The 24,832-nt window shown below is 42.4% G+C and overlaps 1 long non-coding RNA gene across 2 annotated transcripts in view; it reads left to right on the top strand.

The window, feature by feature from the left end:
• Nucleotides 1–24,832, top strand: part of LOC141800182 (uncharacterized) — a 130,734-nt gene that overhangs the window by 8,421 nt on the left and 97,481 nt on the right. The window contains exon 3 of one of the 2 annotated variants that reach the window (XR_012599302.1): nucleotides 21,864–21,917. This is a non-coding gene — a long non-coding RNA (uncharacterized LOC141800182). Of the gene's footprint in view, nucleotides 1–21,859; nucleotides 21,918–24,832 lie in introns of both variants that reach the window. The other variant, XR_012599303.1, reaches the window with a different exon arrangement.

The raw sequence follows: 24,832 nt of genomic DNA, 5'->3' as shown, positions 1-24,832 counted from the left end.
CCCAACACCTCTGGTAATGAGGTGAGGGTTGGAGCGGATCAGAACCCTTAGCGGAGTGGACCAGCCCCGTCCTCAGTTGCAACTACATGCGGGTCAGGCCTCCCTCATTAGCCACCATCACAGTGACATCACAGCCAAAAGTGCTGGTGTGCAAATTGAAAACACTGAGTTCACTGAATGAAATCAGAACCTGAGACCTGCTGCATTTTAAAAAAAGAAGTAAAGAAAGTAAAGCAGCTTTTTAATGTCTTTTTGAAATTCTTTAGAAATTAGAAAAGTCTTATGAGGGGGGAAGGGGGCAAGAGGCCGAGAGGGAGGGAGGGCAGAATACAATTAAAAGGGAGCAGAGAGTCAAGGGGACTGACCTGCTGATGGGAGAGGAGGGAAGAGGGGGCAGTTCTTAGTGCACGTGCGCCACATAATGAAAGGTTGAACTTTGTGTGGCCGGGGTGGCATACCAAATCAAGTCACCCTGGGAGTACTGGGAGGGAGAGCAGGGAAAAAGGTGGGGAGAGTGGACTGAATGGTGAGAGAAATGGAAACAACAGGCGACCTGAACTGTAGAGGCAAAGGCGAAGGAGAGCCAGAGACTTTAACGAGGGACAAGGAAGGTAGTGAGAGACCGAAGCTGGGAGGGACAGAGGGAGGAGGAATGAGTGGAGAGCAGGATGGAGAAGGAACGGAGGGAGAAACAGAAAGTGAGAGGCCCCCGCTACGTGGCTGCCACGGGGGCCTGAGTGACAGAAATTAATAATTAGTGACAATGATTGACAGCGCTCCCTCCATCTGCGGCTCTCCGCCGCCTCACAACGCCTGCCTCCGCCAGCGACCGCGGGCACAATGAGCTCCAGAGGGATTGTGGGAGACGCACTTGATTGACAACTGCCTCCTGGAGAGACAAGGAGAGGGTGGAGGGGTGGGCAGGAGCCGAGGAGAGAAAGGATAGCGTGAAAGAGAGGAGGGGTGGTGTACAAGAGTGGAGGGATGGAGGGGAGAGGTGGGTGACAGGGGCAAGGGGGACAGAACAAGAAAAGGAGGGTTGGGGGTTTAGTAAGATGGTCAGAGGTTTTTTTTTCTCCTCCCTTTAGATTGAGGGGGAATTGCTGATATCAACTCCTTTCAGTCCTCTCTTCCATTACTGTCCCTGCTTTCTCCATCACACCTTGAGCTGCTCGTCCCACCTCCACCAGTTCACCACACCACACCAGTGTACAGCATCATTATGCAAAGTGACAAATTTAGCACAGAGGGGAAGAGAGAGATAAATAAAGAGGGGGGAATGAGAAAGGGGAGCCTCCGGTTTCTGCGGTGAGGGGAATAGCCTGTAAATCGTCATCAGGAGGGAATTTGTCACTCTCTGTCCCTGCCCTGTCTGTGTTTTCTCTCTTTATCCTCCCTGCATCTGTCTGCTGCTCCTGTTAGCCTCCCAAAGTGTCTTTCTCTTTGGCGTCAGTGACACCACAAAGGGTCCTGGGATTGCTGAGTGTTTTGTCTTTCTCTCCAGGTGATGTGCATTTTTTGGAGAAGCAGTATTGCACAGTGACTTTTGCAGAAGCTAAAACATGACCTCCCCTTTTTTTTCCCATCCTCCCTCTTCTTTCCCTCTCATCCCTTTTCCTTTAATTCTCCTGCTGTTTGATCTCATTTTCTCCCTCTGGTCTACCCCTCTCTTCATCCTTTTTCCCCTTCCATGCCAGGCCCGTTTCAGGCTGCCTTGACATGGCCCGGTCTAATGTGCTCCAGTACGGCTTAATCGCTGCACAGGTCTCCAAGGCTTACTGCTACACACTGTAACAAAGTACACTATTTACCTCAGGGCCACACAGAGAATAGGCTCGCGCGGAGCACAGCGAAATCCAGTGGGGAATCAGTTTCACATCACAACACATTATTGATTTTTCCCCCCAAAACAGACATGTTATTCATTGTTGCCTGAGCCTGGTTTCCTATCTCTGTGTCCCTTACAGAGGTGGGGAGGGAGCTCAGGATTAAGGTCATGCCCTGGAGGTAAACACACTAATGTTTCTTATTATTCCACCAAAACTATCCATTTTACTGGTAAATGGCTATTTGTAGCGATACTGGGTGCATGGTCTCTCAGTTTGCTGTCCTTTTCTTGTGCAGAAAAATAACTTTTGCGATTTTATGTTAGAAAATGATGCTGTGTGCATTATTTTATAAGTACATTAATTAAATTTCAGTTTTTTAAAGATGAAAGTCACACTTCAAAGACAGTTCTTTTTTGTACCTAAAACTAAACAACCTGAAATTATCTACACTGGAAAAAATGAAATCTTATCAAGTGTTTTTGTCTTATTTTTGGTAGAAATGTCTTTATAGACTTGATTTAAGCCACATTCCCCTGACCAGTTCAGAAAAATGTCTTGTTTTAAGTTATTTAAAGACAAAAAATTAGGTTTCAACTGCTTATAACAGGAGAAAGTTACTTGTATCAAAACATGACTCTAGTGGTAACCAATTTTTTTTGTTCCAGTGGCAGATTTTTTTTTCTTGTTACAAGCAATTCAGATCAAATTTTTATCTTCAAATACCTTAAAACAAGACATTTTTTGGACTGGTTGGGTGAATGTGGCTCAATGAAGTATAACAAGACATTTTTTACGTAAAATAAGACAAAAACACTTGATAAGATTTCAGTTCTTGAGGTGTATGAGTAAAAACATATTTATTTTACCGTATGATGAACTGATTCAGCCTCTTTTATCATTAAATAAACTAATTTCTTAATCAACATGTGAGATACACATCATTTAGTGCTGTCCTCAACTTGTTCATGTTGTCCCATCTTGTGTTCAAAGTTGTCACACTTTTCACCAACGCCATTAAAATTTGACTTTAATCCATTTTTGTTCAAAAGTCAGAAAAAATCTTCCAAGTTAATTTGGTTTTAATGTCCTTGAAGGTCCCTCATCACTTTCTTTCTCTCTGTTCGTGGTCCAGCTGAGGCGTGTAACTTTGCTGCAACCCTTTACTCTTTATGCACACACACACTGAAACACACACTCACACACATTCGCACACACACACACCAAACAGACGGCACAGAACACGTGGAGTTGACAGCTGGTAACTGCAGGGCCCAGCAGGTGCAGTGTGTGTGTATGTGTGTGTATGTGTGGATGGCCCCAGAGGGCCCCTGACTCATGGCCAGAGAGGCAGGCAGAGGTGTGTGTGTGTGTGTGTGTGTGTGTGTGTGTGTGTGTGTGTGTGTGTGTGTGTGTGTGTGTGTGTGTGTGTGTGTGTGTGTGTGTGTGTGTGTGTGTGTGTGTGTGTGTGTGTGGGTGTAATGGGGGAGGCTGGCTGACTGACTAGCCTGGAGTTGACTTCACTTCAGCTCCGGTGATTGATTGGAATCGGCCTGGACGTGGGGCGATGTTGCCTTTGGTCACTACCTTTGACTACCTTCATTACATCAATACCTCCCTCCTCTCTACTTTCCTGTTCTGTTTTTATTTGTGTGCTCTTGTGGCCTTTCTAACTTTGAAGAGTTCACTTTGTTATGATAATCGGCATAGGACATGTTTTTCGATTCAGGAACTTCACGGAAATATTTCCTTTTTTATCCCCTTTATTAAAAAGTCTTTGACTTCAAAGGTGAATGATAAGTTTGATGTAAACACCCTGAAAAAAAGAAAGTTTGGATCATTTAGCTCACATTAGAATCTATTTATTGCCAGCTAACTCTTCCTCTTTGTACCTCTCACTCTCCTGACAGAACCAGCTTGTTCCCGGTCAGTGTGCCATTTGATGGAGGTTGCTCGCCATACCTCCTGCCTCTGGCTATGGTGCCATCTTGAAAGGCGCCGCAGCACACACACCTGGCCCGCCGGCTGCCTCTTTGGTCTGCCTCACCTTTTGTCAGCACCATGTTAATGAAGGCCCTGTCAGTGTCCACCGCTCGCACACCGGGGCGCCTTTTAATGAGTTCCCTATTTGATCGCTATAGACACCCGGCATGAACGCTGCTCGTGTTTTTTTTTTCTATCCCTCACGGACGATGCTCCTTCGCTCTTGTATGTTCACAGGGGTACGTGTGTGTGTGGGTGTAAGGCTAAGGGGGTGGGAGACAAAAAAAGAAGGGGGCCGGTCAGCTGATTAGGACTATTTTATAATAAAAGGGGGAGGGTGGTGGTCTTTAAAAAAAGCAAAATAAAAGAAAATTATTATTTTTATTCCCCCCTCCTCCCTCTGTACCCAAGTGAGTCGTAGCTCTCTCTTTTCAGGGGTAGATGAAAGCAGCTGGGCGCAGGGCTTCCAACAAAAAGTGCCAAGCGATCACAAACAAACCTTCAGATGAATCACATCAAAGGCGCTGCCCCAATTGTTAGCCCTCTCGTATCTGCGGAAAATTGGCTCATTAAGGGCAAAAAATGACATTGTTTACATTAGCCGGGGCCCTGATTAGTGCCAGCCATGTTTGTTGTGTTGCTCTGCTGTCCGCTTACCAACAGACCACTTCAGCAGGCCTGCACAATCACTCCTTTGAAGGCTTTCTTTCTCTGGGAAAAAAAGGAGATAGAAGGAGTGAGGACAACAACAAAAAGAAAAGGGAGAAACACATCCATAAACAAACACACAGTTGTTGTTCCATACACACACAAATGGACATTATCGCTGGTCTTTTCTCTCTCTGCCTCTCTACACTCCTCCGCTCATCAGCTTTGCTCTCTTTACGACTAATTAGGTTGCTTGTGGAAATGGAGGCGATAGCAAAGGACGGTCAGGCCAATGATGAGTCTGTTTGTGCTGTAATTGTGCTGATAAAGAGGGCGGTGTTGTTGGCGGCAAAGTAAAGAAAAGAAAGAGCTTGACAATGAAAGGGCCAGAGGCTCTTCTTTGCGCCGCAGCCTCTTCTCAGTGAAAAGAACACCTTTTGTGGAAGGAGGGTTTTGTAAACTGAGATGATTTCTAATCTGTGGAAAGTGCCATGTGTTTTAGACAAGCACGTGTGTGTTTGTGCTTGTGTGTGTTTGATCTCCTAGATCTGAGGTGTAAGGGTCCTTCTACCTTCTCATCTCCCACTTGAACTCCTTCCCCCTCTCTTTTCTGCCTCTTTTTTTGGTTATGCAAACCATTGTAAGAATTATTAGCGCAAACTGAACACCAGGAACCTCGATAAGATGAAGTAACTCTTTCTTTCAGCATTTCTACAGCAACACAGATCCTTCAAAGCAGCAAAATTCACATCAAATCCATTTGTACATTATTTTTATCTGTTTGTTTGGACCGTAGACTAAAAAAAATGGACGTCATCTGGCTCAGCTTGAAGTGAGGTCGCCAGAAAAACTGTTCCCTCTAGTGGTTGGCCGCAGTATAGGCAAAAAATCCAGCTCTCCCGTCATTCCAGATGGGCTGTGGTCAAACTTTGAAAAATTAATACACCTCTTAGAAATGACCCAGCAAAACATAGCTCACATGAACTGATTTTGCTTGAATCTACCATGACCCTTCACAAAAGAACAACTCACCTTTTTTATTCTTTCAAAGACTTCTTGGCAAACTTCACCCCCAACAAGTTCCCTCAACGAAAGATCTGATCCATTAAGATTCAAGAGGGGACATCTCATCTATCTCATCCTGGACTGGCAGTGACGTGAGAACAAAAAGAAGTGCAAAAAAGAAAAACTCGGGGAGCAAAACTTCAAGCGAAAGGTGAGCAGGTCAAGCTGCATCACTAACGACGGCGGCCGACCCGAGCTCGCCCCGCGTTACCCTTCACCTTCTGCCGCTCCCCAGGCCGCCTCACCTTTGCCCTGGGAGAGAAATGGAGTCTGAGGTGGATGGGGGGGAAGGATAGAGGAAAGTGACGGAGAACACCTCCCCCTCAACATAATGATAACCACTGAGATCTGGCCACCGTCCCCAACCAGCCCCTGGACACTCAGCCCCGCGGCCCCCAGGTCAGCTCAGCACATTATACCTCCTCTCTCGTCCTGAACTCTCTGACTCCACATTTACATACCCACCACTTTTTGTCCCATATTCCATCTTTTTTCTGGTTTGCTTCACTTCTTCCATTTTTTCGTACTACACCTCATTTTCTTCTCTGCCTCTCCCTGAACTCCTCCCTCTCCCCTCTTTGTCTTTTGCATTTCATCAGTACAGTCCAGGTAGTGTGTATGCACATTCGTGAGTGTGTGTGTGTGTGTGTGTGTGTGTGAGTAATAATTACCATTTAGAATACTAGCAGATCTCTGAGGGAGGGAACCTAAGTTTGCCAACAGCGAGGCATTGTGGGAGCTGTTTGGTTTGTGTTTAGGTGCCCTTGGTGTGCTGTGCCGAGGAATCAGAATTTCCTTGACTTTTGACCGCCTTTGTCCCCAGGGGGGAGACAGGGAGACATAGAAGGGCAAGGACTGACTTCCATTCGCCGTTTTAAAGACCCATATGGAAAATATAAATAGGTAGCAGCAGGAAAGTCTGAAACCATTGGCATTCTGGGCATCAACCATTTGAATTCATGAGGTTGTGTTCTGGCTCTGCCCACTTCTCGGTTGGAATATTTAAGAATGTGTCACACAAGGAAAGATGGATCGAGATGTCAACAGAGCTTGTTTCTGTCATTGTCAATTGTCTGAAATCTCTCAAAGGTCTGTTTTCAGGGTTTTATTCTAGTTTTGGTCAGCAAAAGGGGTGAGTTACTCTTTGGATCATAAGGGTTTTTGGCAGAATTAGAAAATGTTACAGTGACATGAAAACTTATTAAAAAGATTAAGATGCTGCCAACTGAATAAATTTACATTACTTGGAAGATTGTGGTTCAGGGAAAACTCAGGTTTAGTTATAATAGACACTTAACAAATATGTAACCATTATATTGTGCTGTTTGTAGCCACAGGTATAACAGAAGGAATGGAGCATTTCTGTCGCTCAGAGCTGTTGTTTCATACCACCGCAAGTCCACAGGTGTTTACTTAGGACTGGGGATTGCTTAGAACCTCGCAATTTGTTCAATTTCAATTCTTTAGGTTGAGATTTGATTCAAAATCAGTTCAATTTGATACTAATTTAAATGCTTCAATTTAAGATTTCTGATTTTCATGCCCATATAAAAATAGGTGGTATGTCACCTCACGTTTTGGAGCAAAAAAATGACCCAAACATCAGACTTTAAAGTTGAAGGAGCTGGCTTTACGCAGCTGGCTTTGGTTGCTATTTGTTGTTGTTTGGTCTACTGTGGCGCCTGTCCATCCAACACGAATAGCACGCACAGTGCCACCCACTGGCCAGGAGGTGAGTCGATTCAGAAGATTTGCTGAATCGATATTGAATTGGGCGAGAAAACATCAGTCTTTGTTGATAAACTGGATTGGAAAAAGTTACTACTTTTCCCTAGCAAAGGGTGAAATGTTTCTCTCTGACTCATGTGATGTGCACTTGATGGGAAAATATGGCTCCTGATACAGTCTGTAGATATTATCATCTTCATTTAACTTTTTCACATGCTCTGGTGTCAAAATATCAAACTAAAAATTGCAAAAATCATAAATATTGAAGACTTGCAATTTAAATCAAATGGCACTCCCTTATTTTACTGCATGCAGACTTTAGCTAGCACTCTGTTGTTGATGTTTATACGCTAGATTCGGTTGGTCACACTGAAGCTAGGGCGGTTAATTGACCAAACTGTTGGAGATTCCTGCTGAACAGTTGATATTTAAGATGTGCGCAGTGGATGCAGAGAAGGAAGAGATCTGGTGCAAGACTACTGAGGGCTTTGGAGATATAACCTGTGTTTTCATGCTCTCATTAGGGGCATCTTGTGATGTCTGTTAAACTGGGTGGATGAGCTAGTCAGGAGTCAGGTAGATTTGGGGATATGTGGAATGGTGTGCCTTACAGAGACTTGGCTGCATCAAGATATTATATACCAATTTGGACTTCCATTTAATAATTTCACTTTTCTGTGTATAAGGGCAACTGCAATAACTGAACTCCCCCAAGGGGATAAATAAAGTAATTCTGTTGCCCATTACATTGACAATACTGTTACATGTCCATCACAGGATGTCTTACCAGAGAATGACCACAAATTTTCAAACATTTTCTTAGAGCTTTATTCATGATAAGGAATGATATCCTCATTTTCATGTAAAAACATTTTTCTTTATTTCTTAATCATTTTGCAACTTCTCAAAGTTGAAACCCCACCTGGTTCAAATAAGATTATAAAAACACTACAGTTTTCTTTTATTCATCAGTCATATGCAGATCACAAATGCTAGCCATGAAAACTGTGACAAAGAGTTCTCAGTAGAAGCAACATTTAAGAGGACAGCTAGAAATAACAACCTGGTTTAAAACTAAAGCAGAAGAATTCAAATTATGTTTTTTTTTCTTGAACCATTGTAGCGTTTTCTGAGGATGATGATCATGATTTCCAAGAGTCAACCTCTTCAGCTGGTGTCAATTTTCGTGGGAAAACTCTTACATCCCAAATGCTGTAATTAGCAGTGATTTAAACAGTTTAAAAGGTTGATGATAAAAATAGCTTTTAAGGCACCCATCAAAACTGTTTCCACCAATATTTTTACAGTCTTATTTGATGGATAAAGCCTTTTGTATTCAATAAAACCCTACTCTGTGACACATCTTTTGTCATGATTTGGTGCCACGTTGTTGCCATAAGAGACCTCCTGCCATCACGTCTCCTCCTGCGTCCAGGAACCACACTCCACTAACATGAGGCGGTGGAAAAAAGGGTGAAAATGGCTCGAGAGATGGGCCGCATACACTGCGTATGTATGTGTGTTTGTGTGTGCGTGCTAAAGAGGAGGGGAACTGCAGTAAGTGTAAGGCTTCACAGGAGCAGGCCTGGTGGGGAACTGCATTAGGAAAAGGTTGTGTCCTGCTCATGGGACAAGGGACCAACTGTGACCTTGTGGATAATAACTGCCACCAGGGGTCACAGGCAGCCGCAGAGGGAGGGGGAGAAAGACAGAGTCAGAAAGAGAGGACAAAGCTTCATCGCTTCCTCATTCTCTCCATCTCACTCGGAGTGCCCTCCCGCTCATGTCAGTACTATCAGTTTAAATGGAGCATTATGCAAAATGGAGATGATTTTGGCTTCAGGGGGTGTGATAGGGAGAATTGCAGGTTAATGTAGGAGAAGAAAAAAAGAAGATTGGGGGGTTTGAGAGATAGTTGGAGGTTGTGGGGTTTTGTTGGTGGGGAGGTGTTTGAGGAAAAAAGGGGGTATAAGAGGGTTAATAAAAGTGACAAGTGAGTGTTTCATTCTATCTAAGCCACCCTCCTGGACAGGTAACACATTTAGAGGTTTCCCTGAGTGGGGGAGTCAGCGTATTGGAGGAGATCTTCACTTCAGTGTCTGTCTCAATATGAGCCAGAGGCGAGACAGGGCCCCAGGGTCCGGCCTTCCTGTATAAAAAGCCCACCTGAGAGCCAGCACAATAAAGGCTACTCAGCCAGATGCAATATACCACAAAGAGAATTTCCAGAAAAACTCGATTTAGGCTGCAACGGAATTGAAAGTTATTTGCAAACAGGCGATTTCCTAAAATCATATATCCCAGGTTGACTTAGAAGAGTCATTCATAAAAGATTGACTTTTATCTACAGACTAAATGGATTTAGTTTTACCTGACTCAAAAGAAAAAGTTATTGGAAAACTCACTTTGTGGAGCCTCTTGTCTTTTCCTCTGGACTGCTGAAGTGAAATGCAGCACTGGATATGCTGCACACTTATAGATTTTCCATTTTCATCATGTACTTATTTTTTTTTTTTAAAGAAAATTAATCTTTTAATATGTTCTCAAATCTCAGACTTCCTGCCAGTTTATTGAATATTGGTATGTGGAAAATGTTTGATTATTTCAAAGATGTTGTGATAAGTTTAAAATGTTTTTCAAATTAAGGTCCATGTAAGGAGTAACCCAGATATTGGACAATTAATGGATCAAGAAGCTTTACATTAACTTGAGAGACATTATTGGATGCTGGGCTTATTTGACATTGAAAACAGCAACGTTAGCCCTGTCCCCACCAAGCAGTCCGGTATGGATCAGTACAGTTTGGTATGGGTCTAATCAGTGAAGTCTGATCCTGTTTGTGTTTCCACAGCCAATCATGCCCTTCTTGGTAGGCAGTGTGTAAGCTGGACGCCATGAGCTGCGTCAGCTACATAATAGCATGACAGCATAACAGCGTGTCGGTGTACTCCACTAATAAATCCAATGAAGAAAAACTTGACACAGTAAACAAAGGGCAATGATGGAAGACATCCAGCAATTTGTCTTCTTTGGCATGTGGCTCTTTGTTAGAAAGCACAGTTATGTGTTCTTTATTACGGCTATTGTCTTGGTAGTGACGATTCTTTTGACCAATCAATAGACTGCAGTGTTTCTAGATCCAAAAGTGGGACAGTATGGGTTGGTTTTTGGGGACCTGTCTTTTTATCAAAGGAAACTTCACAAAATGTCTGCCGTACAGAGACGGATTGACCTAAACCACTTAGTAGAAATGGGGTTTAAATGACTTAATTTACTATTTTTAAAGATTACCCCACAAAGTTTTGTAATTGCAAAAGTTGGCAACTTCATTTTTTCAAACCAGGATTACAATGTCGTACCTATATAGGGATGGGTACTGAATGAAGTACTTATTTTTAAGTAAAGTTGTATTGTTATACTTGATATGAGCCACATTCAAGTGGTCAGTCCAGAAAAATGTCAATAGAATAAGAAAAATGTGCTCGAAAATGTGCTTATAACTAGAGTAATGTCTTAAAACAATTACATTTTCTCTTGCTTCATTGGCACATTTTCTTAATTGTTATAAGTAGGGATGGGTACCGAATTAGGTTCTTTTATAGGCACCGAACAATTTCTGTCAAAAGTACCAGGTTCCGGTTCACATAAAACTAAAAGGTACCACTTTTAGGTACCTAAATGCATTCTTGTAACTGTGAAAGAGTGGAGGAGTGGGCCATTTTCCATGCTGGTCATGAATACAGCATTGCGAGGTTATAAATTCAAGAATAAATATGTGAAATAAAAAATATATATATTTCATTATCAAATAAATTGATATTTTTTTCCACATAGACACAAAAAATTACTGAAAAATCGGTATGATTGCGTACTGGTACCGATTGCCAGGTACTGGGCATTGGTACTGTATTGTTTCAAATGTGAAAGGTACCCATATCTATGTGAGGCATAGTAGTCCTTATTTCAACTAAACTCGACCGACACGTAGCTGATCTGCAGGAACTCACTGCACTCAGGGCTTATGGGTAAAAATATTGTGAGGGAGTCAGTTGACAGGTGAATTTTAAAATGATCAGAAACTGAAATTAAAACAAGGCTAGATTTTGGCACATGGGGACTGTAACAGCAGGTTTGATGTTCGATACATGACACTCCAGGTCTCGACATTGATGCATGTGATCTATTGCACTAATCCACGACACGGTCACCCTGAAAATCAACTTTCTATAGAAAATCATTTGAACTTCTGGCAAATGCGCTGACACAGTTTGTGTTTTGAGGCATTAGATCCCCCAGGGGTGTGTTAAATAGTTTCTGTGTGTCCCAATTACAGAGGTTAACAATTATTATTTCTCCCTCGAAATGAGGGGCACTGACCCTAATATGAGGCCACTTAACACCCATAATAAGATGATAATTGGCCAATGATGACGGTCCTGCCCCTCCTCTCCGCCCCTAAATCTGTCAGTTAATTGTAATGGATTACCCATGTATTAGTTACATGTATCATTTCCAAAAGGCAACAAAAGGAAGTGTGTGTGTGTGTGTGTGTGTAAATGTACACTTTGCATGTGTAAAAGTGATTATCAGAGGGGGATGGGGAATCTTGAGATAATAATACTTCAAATCATTTCCTCCCTCTCCATGCTGATACTTTCCTTTTACGCTCGATGCCACTCTTCCTCACGTGCGCGCTTCACTGATGACTGTCGTAATTGCGTGTTCACGGGCCCGATTTCCCCCGAGGGGTTCCCCAAATTAAAAGAAGTCATCCCACTCTTTCCTCATCTCTCTCTCCTGCAGCACCGTGTTTGTGTACACACACACACACACACACACACACACACACACACACACACACACACACACACACACACACTCTTTTATCTCTCCCCCTTGTTTCTCTCTCACAGTCCTGCTCGGGGGATGCCATGCTTATTTGAATGGAACTTTCTTGTCTTTTTTCTTCTTCTTTTTCAAGCCGCGTGTCACTAATGAATAAATAAAACACACACAAGCAGTGGATTGACTTTCATGCATGGGTGCACTGGCTTTGATGAGACCCCCCTTCTCGCCTCCCCTCCGTTCTTATAGACAGGCTGCTGAGGACAGTCACTCTCCGCTCTGCTAGGCTACTGTTAAACATTTGTTTTGTATGCAGATGATGTATGCTCTGAATTTTACCAGGCCTCTGTTGGGGTCAGATAACTGAAGAGAGAAAGGGATCAAGATTTAGAATCTGAGTTCAAACAGACAGTTATTAATCCTTCACAATCTAACACCAGGATTAGGTTTTGCTGTCTGTTATAATTAATAGTAGCTTGAAGCTAATTCTTGTACAATCTTATGATTATTCTGTAACCTGAGAGTCCTTAATTCAAGGTTTTGATAGGGGCACCCATCTATAGGGTAAAGAACTTTTTTTTCTTTAAAAATGAGCATCTGTGGTTGTCTCTCAATACCAAAAAATGATTCTTTGACAGACAAGAGTAGCCTCTGCTAAAATGCAGCTAAAGCCAGCAGCGTGAGCCCTCACTGCCAAAGGCCTGGCATGCTGAACAAGGTAGAGGGATTCTGGCACTAATGGGCTTCTAATAGCACAATAAATTATGACCAAATCAAGGCCAGCACATCAGACAGACTGTTTAATGAAAATATGTAATGGGTCATCTCTGGAGGCCTGAGGTCCTCTCACCTGTCGTGTTATTCATCACACCTCAGAAAGCAAAAGGGTTTCTACTTCGGATCAGTCTAGACATAGATGAGTTGATGAGGCTTCTCAAGTTTCCTCTCTTGTTCTTGTAATTATTTTTCTCGCAGAGCTAATGTTTGATACTCAAAGGAAGAGCTGTTTCTCCGCTTGGCTAGATTACATCACCGTGCATCAAGTCTAAATAGACACACTGTTCGAGCCTCACGCTTGTAATAATTCTGATGCAGCAGGGATGATGAGGCCTCGCTTTTGCTTTCACGGAGGTGTGTGTCTTTCACCTTGAAATCATTAAGATATTGGACATCAATCCCTGGATCTGTTGGTCAAATAACATCTTTCTGGGACTTATTGATGTTTCTTTTGTCCCTCTGTGAAAGACCCGATAGGGTTCTGGCCGCGGCTGCCAGATGAGCGTCTGAGAATCATTAGCGAAGCTGATTTGATTTACGTCCTGTGTAGATGGGGCCACCCAAATGATCTGCCTTGCCTTGGCCGTCATCAATCACCGCCAACCAGAGGGCACAGCGAGCACGCATGGGAAAGAGAGCGGGGTGGCACAGCAAAGCACCCACAGGGCTGTGTATGTGTGGGCATGTATACACACGCTCCCTAAGAATGTAAGGTCTGTAAACGCTTGTGAGTGGATTAATATGTTCATTAGAGTGCCAAGGAAGATGAAATGAGCCTTTTTGATTGTATGGGTGTCGATTCATGTCTGTTGCTTGTGGTTGTGTGTTGATCATGTGAGTCTGTATAGATATAGTAATTAGAAAACATTAGGGGTGGGAATCAAAATTGTTATATGATATATGAAGATTTTTTTGTTTGGCAAGACCAAAATGGGGATTCTTTATCAAAAAATTGGTTATATTTTCAAATTCATATTCCTAATTTCAGTCTTTTTTTTATAAACTGGTATTGGAAAAAAGTTACCACTTTTCTCTAGAAGAGGGTAAAATGTTTCTCTCAGACTCACGTGATGTGCATTTTATTGGAAAATATGGCTCCTGATATAATCTATAGACTAGGGCTGGGACAATATTCTCACGATTCAATTCTAGTACAATTTTTGGGGTGCCGGTTAGATTTCAATTGCAATTCTTCGCTTTCTTAACACCAGACCATGTGAAAAAGTTAAATGATGATGATACTGTCTACAGACTATATCAGGAGCCATATTTTCCCATAAATGTACATTATGTGAGTCAGAGAGAAACATTTCACCCTCTACTGGAGGTCAGTGGTAACTGTTTCCAATCCAATTTATAAACAAAAACTGAATTCAAATTTCGTTGGACTGTGCAATTTCATTGGACTTGTTGCAATGACAAATAAAGTTCTATTCTATTCTATTCTATTCTATTCTATTCTATTCTATTCTATTCTATTCTATTCTTTTCTAAATGAAGAATATAAATTTAAAAATAAAAAACTTTTTTTTTGACAAAGAATCCAGTTTTTGGTGTTACGAATAATAAAAAAACTTCTGATATATCAATTTTTTCTTTCATCCCTACTGTAGACATCATCATCATTTAACTTTTTCACATGGTCTAGTGTTAAAAACGCAAACTAAAAATCTCAAAAATCACGAATATCGAAGAAAAGAAATTTAAATCGAATCGGCACCCCAAAAATCGTAATAGAATCGAATTGTGAGAATAGCATATCGTACCGGCCCTAGAAACCATTAATAATGGTTTAATTTTTCTGTTTCAAGTCAATGTTTGCTCAAATTGTGCCTTACCTTCTTAGTATTACAATAGATGGTATAAAGATACACATTGTTCAAAAAGTGCTTTTCAATTAAATGGAAAAAAAAAATGTTAACAAGAGGCTTATATATGATGGATCCATATAAGTATGGACTCTTTTGACAAAAAGGTAAATATTTGGAAGCAAGGACAGATTTTTTTTTTTTGAAGAATCAGCTGTTGAATGATGAAAAAGGTAGCAGAGCAATATGTTAAGCTTTAAGGACATGAACTCCACCAGGTGAGCTACAGAAGCTTGCCTAACTCCGTGATTGTCTTTGTTCATACTCTTCCCTCTACCTGTGCTGCTCCTTGCAAGCTCACTCATCAAAAAATGTCTAAAATTGAGATATCCCAAAGATGATTACAGGCATGGCGGCTAGAGCAGCATGTCCAGCAGATACCCTCTCAATATATTTGGATTTTTTGTCCAGTGAATCAGGTTACATTCTGACCTGAGGCCAGTGCACTCCTCACATTACCATGCTGCTCATGAGGTCTTGAAATCACCGATGAAACTGCTCATATTCGATCAAACTTTCCTGTAAAAGTCCCTTTTCTTTTTATTTTCTCTAATTCTGAACATCTTTTAGCATGTGTTTGAACAAGCGTGTCTGTCTGACAAACCAAAGTTGTATGTGTGTGTGGGAAGAGAAGTCACTGCGTTTCCAGTCCAGGCCTCGTGATTGACGGCCAACTTTAGCTTCCCTGGGAGTATGTTGTAGCTGGCAGGAATCCATGGCGCCGTGTTCACTTAGAGAAAGTTGGCACCGATTCCACTCCACAGCGGCACACAATTCACATGCCATCGCACTGTTGCATCAGCAATAATCTCTTAAAGCCAAGCGAGGCAGGAAATGGAGCCACGTTTTGCTAATCGCAACGCCTTTTATTTGAACCTCCTCCCATCGTATCCACCTCCATGTTAAAGCACCGTGGCACTTGCATTATTGGAACATGCATGCTCAAATATCTTCCTGTGATATGCTAAGGAAACACTAATCCTTCATAGTGTAGGTCTATTTGCACTTTATAGCAGTGAGAATCCGATGATTCCATTGGATTCAGGTTAAAGGAATATCAAATTAGATATGCAGTATCAAATCCGGAATTTATGACTCAGATATAGGCCTATTTGTTTTGTTTTTGTTAATACACCAGAGAAAAAGTGATGATCTTCCAACATTAAATTCTTTCAAACACTAACCCACACAGAGCAGACACACATATGGCGGATTATCTGAGCAACATGGATATCTCACATTTGGGTGAAGAGGATTTTGTGTGTACGTATGTGTGCTTGTATGTGCAGGGGGTGAAGGCCAAATTAGCCAGGTTGTATAAGCAATTATTGGGGCACACTATGTACCTAAGCTTCCTAATAGGTATGTAGAGGAGGCATTATTCAATTAGAGTGGCAGTTTGCTGTAGCGAGGAGCAGAGCAGTGGTGACAGCGCTGGTGTCTTCTCCTTATGAAACAACCTATTTAAGCTAAATCAACTCCCACTTAAGAGCTGCGGTAATAAGCGCGCGGCGACGCTCACCGGCCCGCGGGGGCCCATCCGTCATGCTGTAATACGGAATCAGAATGAGTGATAACACCTAGTCCTTCTACAGCGCCTTAGCTGCTGCTGCAGGAATGGCTTTCAAGCACACACGCACACACACGCAAAGTGACACGCACACAGTTGAGATAACATACACACCTGCACAGACTCACACGTGCACACTGCTGGATGGCTCTGCTCATTTCCTCCTCCCACCCACCTCCTGCTCTGCCAGCTCGCATATGCAGAGAGAAAGTGTCTTCCTATGGATTTGCAACGTGAGTCTCTTGTTTGACTTTTTGTCTGTGGCCGAATCCCAATGATGTGTTTGTTGATGTGTCTGAATGATGTGTCCACACAGTTTAAGATTTGGCAGACCTCACATTCACATACAAATAATTGTAGACTTTTTTTAAACTAAAAAGAATTAAGGTTATTTTTTAACTTCCTTAACCCTTTAGGCTCAGGCCCTTTTTTTAGGTCTCTGCTAGAAAAATGGCACACCTTTATTGAAAAGAGTAGGTCTCTGAATCTACAAGGTGTATCTGAACACTGTCATCATAAAGAGAACAATTGTGAAATTTGTTCAGAGGTGTTAGTATTGGTATTAATGTAATGACCTCAAGGTGTCTTTAGGGTTTAAAAGGTTAAAACAAAAACAAAACAAAACAAAACAAAACAAAACAAAACAAAACAAAACAAAACAAAACAAAACAAAACAAAAACCAAAACAAACAAACAAAAAAAATCAAGCCACATCATCACTCTTTTTTGATATCTATTAAAAAAGTATGATCTAAACTATTCAACACGTGACTAAATAGCAGAGAAGAGCAACTCTAGAGACAGGTGACCCCTGGGACAGGAATACAGAAAAGGTCAAACAAAAAACTGACAAAAAAGTCCAAGACACTTTACTCATCTGCAAACAATTTGACTACTCCTATACACATATTGCTGTGTCCTTAAAAAAACAACAACAAAAAACTGCCACCACTGGTAGGACTGTTATCCTGGCTTAGTCACTTTAGTGTCTTGTGGCAACAAAGAAATGTTGAAAACAAATCAGACATTTTCTGTTTTAAAGGTTTTATTTAAAATCTAACTCATGCTTTTATTGAGACATTAAATAATAATCAATGAAATATACAATTTTTTCTTTAATTTTGAGAGGGATCTCACGTCCCCCGATCAGTGTATTCTGGGAAACCACTAAACAATTGACAACATGAGCCATATCATAGATGTAGTATCAAAGTTAAACCAAGCTGTAACCCTTGTTCTATAAAGCAGAGAAGTGCTGAAACCACATACACACCAAGCCAAAAGAAGCAATTTTCACAACAGAAACAAACATGTTGTCTCCATAGCTAATTCAGATGGGTGTTTTTTTTAAACTTGGCAGTTTAGAGGACATAGGGAACACAGGATCATCTAACCAGAGGCACAGCTCAGCTGATTGAAAGACAGGCACCCAATAGCTGTTAGTAAGGAGGCCTGAAGCCCATCCCATTGCCAGTATGGCCCCTACTTCTGATTGCTTCAAAACTCTGTTTTAGAAACAGAAGGGTGATGTCACAGTGACTTTGTCCATTTAATATACAGTCTATGAGTAAAGCAGAGATAAAAAAGGTTAGGTAAGTCCTGTCACCAAATACAGCAGAAATATACTTGCGAATAAATTTAACCCACTGATCGTCATCAGTTGATAGTGAAAGCCTATGTTTCTTTTTTTCTACACTGTTTTTGAGTGCCATGCACCTCACTGCATATAACTGACCCCTTAGATCAGAGTTAAGTAACTCAAACATTCTTGAACAGTTTCACACCTGTATTTAAAAATCCTTGTTACTTCATCAGTTATAGTTTGGGACCATCATTTCTGTCTTAAGACTGCGCAGTGCACACATTTCAAGAGCAGATAGTCAGTTACACAGTTGTGCAAATTAAACACGTCCGATAAAATGATGAAACTTCAAGGAAGGATTGCAAAGGAGTAGGAAGATAGCATTAAATGGTCAGAGAAAGAGCTGTAGACTCAATGAAAGTCAATGCACCAGCATGTCAGGAGAATAAGAAGAATTCTACCTTACTCTTCATGTCTTAAGGACATTTTTATTGGAAAAACAGGGCAGTTATTTAAAGCTTCTAGAAAAAAACAGCTCCCATTCATGAGGAGATGAATGAAAAATAAACAGCCCAATACGCTGGTTGATGTTTTGCCCTGAGAAGGAAGTCTGCCACTTACACAAACGTCTTTTAAGTCTTCACAGTACATCACATCCTTCTGCTCAGTACGGGCCTGTGTACAGATAAAACTTATTACAAAGAATACAAACAAGCGGGAAAAGATGTTTTATTTTCCTGATTTAAATTATGAATAGCTGAATGAACAGATGAAAACAACAACAAAACATCTACAGTGTGATGAAAACAGAGGGAAAAACACTCAATAAGCGGCATGCTTGAGATGTTTGAGAGGACTGGTTTCATGGGCATCCTTCTTTCTTTTTTTACATCTTGTTTGTTTTTCTCCTCCCTCTTTCTCTCCTTTCTCTCTGTGGCTCATCAGTGTGGTTGTTCATCGGTAATGACTCCCACTGTGGCAGGGCCCCTTTAAGGTTGAGGCCCCCCCCAACCCCATCCCTCTCCCCCTCCATCCTCCCCCCTCCTTCAGTCCCATCCGCCATGCATTATTCATGGCTTCACAATCAAATGAGGGAACTACGGTTGGAAGCAGGAGACATGGTGCATGGCTCTTCCTCTCCAAAAGTCCCCTGAGGTGCCCCAGTCTGGTACCCACCATCACCCACTCCCCCTAACCCCCGCTCCGGTCCAGCCCACTACCTCCCACTCACCCCTCCCAACATGGTGACAGAATTTTTTATATTTTTGATTGGGGTGGGGTCCAGACACTTTGACTCCTTCACACCCCTCCCTGGGGTCATTGGCAGTCACGCTGGTCAGCGGTGACCTCCGTTGCCCTTTGGGGTACTCCTCACTTCCTCTTCCTCTCCACAGGGAAGCACCCACAGTGTCTGGCACCTCTTTTCAGGGTGGTTAAGGATGGGTGGGCCAAGCTTGGGATAAATTGTTCTTCCTTTGAATTTTTTGTTGGAACAAACACTGGGCAGACATCACTGATGGGCTTAAAGATGTTGTTTGGTCTAATCTGACATTGCAAAATGTAAGCTCCTCCTTTTTTGGAATGCTTATTTGCTTTCCCACACTTGCTGATGTCCTTACAGGATGGAGAGTGTCAGAAAAAAACAAAACAGAGTTATCGAATAGACAAACTGTTTATCTTACACTATAAACCTCGTACAACAACGCTTTGGTTAAAACACATTTCTAATCTATCGTGAGACACAGCCATTTGTAGTTCAAAGGCCCTTGTGTGGGACTTTTGGGAATGTCAGTTATGCGATCCTTGATGAAAAAGCCAGGAGGTTTATCTCTTTGCTGATCTTGTACTGTTTATGTTACCTTACCTTAAATGTTGAACATGCGACTCCTGATGAATCTCTGGTGTGGAGACATTAAAAAAGCTGTTTTAGCAGATTAACTAACGAAAAAAGTAATCTGTAATCTCCCTGATGGAGTGGCCTGCTTATATAGTTTATGTAGTACACCTTTATTCATTTCAGTCTTTCTTTTGCGGCTAAAAATTCTTTCCCTTTAGCAATATTGGGTTGATGCAGGATGATGGTAGGACTGAGTGGCAACCTTCGGTCTAAAAAAATATGAGGCAGTGGAGAAGTTAAAATAACTGTTGTTTTTTGAGTGTCCACTTAAGGCTTGCTCTGGAAGTACCTAAAACCACAAACATTCCAAGCCAGAAAAAAAAAAAAGTACAGTTGAAATAAACATAACAGTAGAGAAGCACGTTGGCAAATAACACTGATTAAAATATTATTTTATTGATTTAAAATGACATATGTATACAGTTTTTGATAAATAGTGCCAGTGATCCAACAGTGCTGTCGCCACAAGTTGATTTCCTCACCAACTCTCTTGGTTTAATGTTCTTTGTAGCAACGGTAACTTAAAGTTTCTCTCACCTGCTCCTCTACCAATCACTGTACAGGATCCAACATTAAAGTATTCCTGCTGATTGAGTTAGCATGCTAACTTAAGTAACATCTGAGCCATGTTGTGAGGCCACATATTGCTTACAGAAGCTAATAGTCTTACCTCACCTTAAGGTTCATGGTGTGAAAAAGCAGAAGGTAAACTCTTGGATCCCTTCTTTTGATGGATTGATTTGTTTTCCTCTTGCTCATGTAAAGGCGCAGGCATAGTGTCCACCCAAACTGTACTCAAGCACAATTACTCCCCCTGCAGCTCTGGCCAGTACGGCCTGCAAACACACTACTCCAATCTGAACCAGACTTCAGGTAGACGCGTGGTTCGCCTACGTTATCGTGAAGCATCTGTTTACACTAAGTGCAATCTCATCAGAGTTAGCACAATAAGACACAGAGAACACTGCTACAACTTTAGTGACTTTTTGGTTTACCTTAAGTTGTGTTGGTCTGATGCTTGAAGCGTCTGCAGGGTCAGCACGGCTTTGTACAGACAAATGACGTCATTTTTGCCCCTTCACTCCCTTGCGTGGTCCCTTTCACGCGGAAAATTTCCGCGCCGTGTATACTTGAAATTTCTGATCTGCCAGACGGAGATGCGCAGACAAGATGGCAGAAGAACAGGATCTCCTAGTAGTCGAAGTGCAGAAATACAGGGTCTCCACACAGAGATCACTGTGATAACCCAGTGGTAAATAATTCATGGTGTGAAATTGCGGCCAGTCTTGGCAGAGAAGAGAAATTGGTTAAACAAACCAGGAAAAATCTCTGGGACAGTTATGTTGTGTTGTAAAGAAAGGAAAACTTCTTCAACTCTTGTTTAGTACTCTGGTAGATGTACGTTTGTGATATACCGCCCCATGCAGTTTGGGAATAGACACAAATGGACACCGGGTGTGGTGTTAAGAAGAACCATAAAAGCCTCACGCGGTCTTTCGTGTGGATCTCATGCGCCTGATTCCACGCATCATTTTTCACGTGGAAAGCATAACACAGCCTTTACACCCTCGCTGTTGTTCAAAATGATTGTTGAGAGAAGAGGTCAAAGCTGAAAGCAGAGAAGTGATCCATTCCTGAGCACACTGGCCAAACGGACTGGACTTAGGACTGAAGTGTTGTTGGGCACAGTTGAATGGCCAGTGTGACAGTGCCATGGTTGTCAGAGGGTTTTGACCAATCAGAATCAAGCATGTTACACTGTTAAACAGCTGGGTATGAATCAATGTTGACGATGCTTAACAGTTTTAATATTGTAATACCTGTGCCTTAATTTGTAGTTGTTTGTGAGCTGTAAACATGAAAAAATTTGGGAGCTCAAACTTATTTCTTGTGCACATAATCACAAGACACATTAGCTGAATGTTGTATCTGCACATATTCTTACTTATGAACATCTGCCAGGAAACAGAGGAAGGAACAAAGAAACAAACATTCGAAACAGAAACAGAAACAGATATAGGATAAAGTAAAATGAATTCAAGTTAACTTTTTCTTTCTGTTTTCTTGCAGACAGATGGAAGACAGAAGTTTTGCACAGATGTGGCCTGCCCAGCTGCTGTTGCTCCAGGTATGAGCTTCCTGCTTCCAACACATAATCGTCTCTGCTAAATTGGAGATTAATCTGTTAATTTTTTTAGTTTTGAAACATGCTTTAGAGACAAAACCTGCATAAAAGTTCCATCTGATAGCCAAATGTTTTTGAGGTCGACCAGACTGCTTAAATAAGTAGTTACCAAAATATCACATCCTCACTTCCCAGAATTCATTCTGGCAACCAGTGCCTGTGGTGCAGTAAGATGTGTCTATATTAGAGTCCTGAAGAGAGAGACACAAAAAGAGGAGACTACTTCAATGTGATGCCTGTAGTCGAATAGCTGAATGAAGAGGAAGATTACAGATTAACATATTAAATGCCAAGATAGGCCCACCTGGTGTGTGACAGATCCTTCACACAGCGCAGCCACTGGAAATGGAAATGTATCAAAACGAGGTCTCTTGTGAGTAATTTTATTCTGATCACTCCTGGTTTACTCGTTTGGATCGTCTTTTATTACAAGCTTTTTATTTGAAGGATTGAGTCCTGTAATCATGTTGGTAATTGAAATTGAAGACTATGGTGTTACACATTGCTTAAAGCCATTCAGTCTCTCAGTCACCTGTCTCTGAGATCCTTCTCCTCTTTCAGCGCTATTCTGAATAACCCAAAACGCTGCAGCCACTCCCCGCTAGCCCATAAATATGCCATTATGGTTCTCTTATTATCCTCATTATTGGGGTGGCTGGAGTGGCGCCTACGTCTATCATGGCCCTCTAATGTGGGTCTAATGGTTCTGACCTGTATGGGACACAGGTGGTCCCCAGAACAGCCTTGATTGGGTCCATTTATTAATCCGCTCTGGCGCCAGAGACGGTCCAGTTTGTCATTCATGTGCGGGCAGGTTCCATTCCTGAGGCTGGTGATGGACTTTAGCCACCCCCCCGGACTACGCACCCTTGTCTTGCCCCGGCTTTGTTCTTTCCTAATGGCTCAATTAAATGGGTTAATTCAGAATGGAGACCCTCTTTAAATCTGTGATTATCACCTAGCCCCCTACCCTGCCACATCACCAGCACCAGCATTCACACACACACACATATACACATACACACTCACTGCTACTGCCCCCCCCCCTGCAACTGCAAGCCCGCACATTTATTATTCATCGCAATCAAATAAGTGAGGTGGTTGAAGAAAGTTGCTTTTCGCTCCCTTACTTTCTTTCTCACCTCCCTCTCATTCTCTCTACCTCCATCCCCTCCCTGCGCCTCCTCTCCACCTCTCTGCTCGTCACCTCTCCTTCTCCCAGGGAAGAATTTCTTTTATTACGACAAACACTCGGCTGTGGAGCCCTTGGCTTTCGGCAGCCCCAGCCAGTCATTGATGCAGGCAGTCAGGGAGAGCAGGCAGCCAAGCAGCCAGCAGCCCTCCCCGCCAGGAAAATGAGCAATTCTCTCATTGTAATAATGCGCCTCTGTCATCTTCCCATTATCGGCATGATAAAAGATGAAATATTCAGGGAGGCTGGCCTCCTAACCTGATCTGGGCGCGATATTGGGCCTGTGGAAAATGAGTTTTATCAGCTTTAATATACTCCTTGGCAGACTGACCCTTGAAATTAAACATTATTACAGAGCGGATATTTAAAAAACCGGGGCCACAAATTACATCAAAATGAAAATATTAAGGAACATTACGAATATATCAAGTGGCGCTTCTCTCCCGCTCACTGGCTCCCCTCATCCTGACACCCCCTTTCTCATCCAGTCTCACCCGCGCTACTATTTCACCCCCCTCAACTGTCTTCAATGAGTGCGGTCGGGGATGCGGCAGACGACGTTGTAAGTGTCACTGTTGTTGTGTGTGTGTGTGCGTGTGTGTCTGCAGTGGGCTGGCAGAGAAATAATAACAATACTGCCTGTCCCACCAGCTTCATACGTCTGCATAAACTAATTAGACCTTGACGCTCTCATCACCTGCTTTATTGAGAATGGAGGGGAGAACACTGCAGGAAGTGTGGGACTCGAGCAGCAGAGTGTGTACCTACACTTTGTGTTTGTACGTGTGCGATGGAATTAGTGTCTGATGTGCAGGAGTGGGGTAGGAGAATGTGTGTGAGCTTCTCCTGTGAAGGTGTTCAGAACTTTAAGTACTGTATATGATGTAAGACTACAGTCTGTGTGTTTGTGTGTGTGTGTGTGTGTGTGTGTGTTTGTGTAACATGATCTTTTCTTAAATAATCCCAGGTGTTTTAGCTTCATCTTTCTGTTAGAAAACACTTCTCAATTCCAAACGTCACAACTCATGTACAATAAAGCTCTGGAAAATAATGGAAAAACCAGTGGGAAGTGAGTTTCTCTAATCACTTTAAAAGTCAAAATCCCCCAAATCTATCTGCCCCCCAAAAATGCAGAGAAAGTGATGTTGGCTCTGTGGAGTGTGTGGTGATTTGTCACTTTGTGATGGGGGGATATGAGAAATGCAATAAAAGGCGGAGGAGAGATGTGATTTGAATAGATTTCAGAGGAAGTCGGTCCTTGGGGGAGTTGGATGAGTAAGCAGTGTCCCCGAGGACCGAATTAAAACTTTACTTTTGGTCACGGCGCCCCCTCCCCGTAGTGCTACTTCGCTTATCGCCTGCATGTGTGAACGTGTGTGTTTGCCTGGGTTGAATGTGTGTTGGCATATGAGCATACATGTATGAGTCTGACTTTCTTTCTGTTTATGTGTGTGTGTGTGCGTGTGTGTTTTCAGGCGTGTGTGCTCCCACTCGTGTATGTGTGTCCCACGCAAATGGAGCTCCCTCCCCTGCCCCTCGCCCTGAGGTTATGGGGGGATACACACAGCTCCCTCTGCCAGGCTCAGATGAGTATTCACAGCAGCACGCCCCTCTCCCTTAACCCAGCACAGGGGAGCTTTGCATATTGAGGCCGTGTATGTATCTC

This window comes from Halichoeres trimaculatus, unplaced genomic scaffold (genome assembly GCF_033239565.1).
Source record: "Halichoeres trimaculatus isolate MK-OKI-2021-1 unplaced genomic scaffold, fHalTri1.1 fHalTri1_scaffold_12, whole genome shotgun sequence".
NCBI classification, from domain to species: domain Eukaryota; kingdom Metazoa; phylum Chordata; class Actinopteri; order Labriformes; family Labridae; genus Halichoeres; species Halichoeres trimaculatus.
The sequence above is the reverse complement of the archived record's forward strand: the minus strand, read 5'-3'. Positions and strand labels throughout refer to the sequence as shown.